We start from the raw sequence: 1,830 nt of genomic DNA, 5'->3' as shown, positions 1-1,830 counted from the left end.
AATAGTTTCTCCATTCTATCCGTTTCTTTTATAGGCAAGAAATGTGCAGATTTGGTGAGACGATCAACCATTACCTAAATGGTGTCATAACCCCATGCAGTCTTGGGTAACTTTGTGATAAAATCCATGGTAATACCGTCCCACTTCCATTCTGGGATTTCTGGTTGTTGAAGTAACCCTGACGACTTCTGGTGTTCTGCTTTGACTTTGGAACAAGTTAAACATTCCCTGACATATGTTACAACGTCTGTCTTTAAATTAGGCCACCAATAATGTGTCTTAAGATCTTGATACATCTTTCTAACTCCAGGATGTATCGAGTATCTTGTCTTATGTGCCTCGTTCAATATCAACTTCCTTAATCCACCCAACTTTGGTACCCAAATATGTTTTTCAAAATATCGAATTCCGTCTTCCCGTATAACGAGTTGCTTCTCATACTTCTTCATTATTTCATTTCCTATGTTTTCCTTAGTAAGAGCTTCTCGTTGAGCCTCTTTGATTTGTGAGTTGAGATTCATGCGAATTTTTATGTTCATCGCTCGTACTCGAATTGGCTCTCGTTCCTTTCTGCTTCGAGCGTCAGCCACTACATTCGCTTTCCCGGGATGATAGCGAATCTCACAATCATAGTCGTTTATCAGCTCGACCCACCTACGTTGCCTCATGTTCAGCTGTTTCTGATCAAAAATATGTGGAAGGCTTTTATGATCGGTAAGCACAGTGCATTTAACCCCATATAAGTAGTGTCTCCATATCTTCAATACAAACACTATTGCTCCCAGTTCTAGATCATACGTCTTATAATTTCGCTCGTGAATCTTCAATTGTCGGGATGCGTACGCAATAACTTTCTTTCGTTGCATAAGGACGCAACCAAAACCTTGTCGCGAAGCGTCACAATATATCTCAAAATCATCGTTCCCTTCAGGTAACGATAAAATAGGCGCCGTAGTTAACTTCTTCTTCAGTAATTGAAATGCACTCTCCTGCTCAGAGGTCCATTCGTACTTCTTCCCTTTTTGTGTTAACGTTGTCAATGGTTTAGCTATTCGGGAAACATCTTGAATAAACCTTCTATAATAACCGGCTAAGCCCAAAAATTGACGTATTTGTGTTGGCGTCTTAGGAGTCTCCCATTTTTCAATGGCCTCAATTTTAGCTGGATCAACCTGAATTCCTTTGCTACTAACAACGTGGCCAAGAAATTGCACTTCTTTCAACCAAAACGCACACTTAGAAAATTTGGCATATAACTGTTCTTTTCTTAACAATTCTAATACCAACCTTAAATGCTGCTCATGTTCTTGCTCATTCTTGGAATAGATAAGAATATCATCAATGAAAACGATAACAAACTTATCTAAATACGGACTACAAACTCGATTCATGAGGTCCATGAATACAGCTGGCGCATTCGTCAACCCAAACGGCATGACCAAAAATTCGTAATGACCATAGCGTGTCCGGAAAGCAGTTTTCGGAATATCTTCTTCTTTGACACGTAGTTGATGATAGCCCGATCTTAGGTCAATTTTTGAGTAAACACATGATCCTTGCAGTTGATCAAATAAGTCGTCAATTCTCGGTAGTGGATACCGATTCTTGATAGTTAACATATTTAATTCACAGTAATCTATACACATTCGAAAGGATCCATCTTTCTTCTTGACGAATAAAATCGGAGCTCCCCACGGTGAAGTGCTCGGTCGAATGAAACCACGGTCCAATAATTCTTGTAACTGGCTTTGTAACTCTTTCATCTCAGATGGTGCAAGTCTGTATGGAGCACGAGCCACTGGTGCAGCTCATGGTACTAGATCTATTTGA

The sequence above is a fragment of the Rutidosis leptorrhynchoides genome, chromosome 2 (assembly GCF_046630445.1).
Source record: "Rutidosis leptorrhynchoides isolate AG116_Rl617_1_P2 chromosome 2, CSIRO_AGI_Rlap_v1, whole genome shotgun sequence".
Classification (NCBI taxonomy): domain Eukaryota; kingdom Viridiplantae; phylum Streptophyta; class Magnoliopsida; order Asterales; family Asteraceae; genus Rutidosis; species Rutidosis leptorrhynchoides.
Note: the sequence above shows the minus strand (reverse complement) of the source record.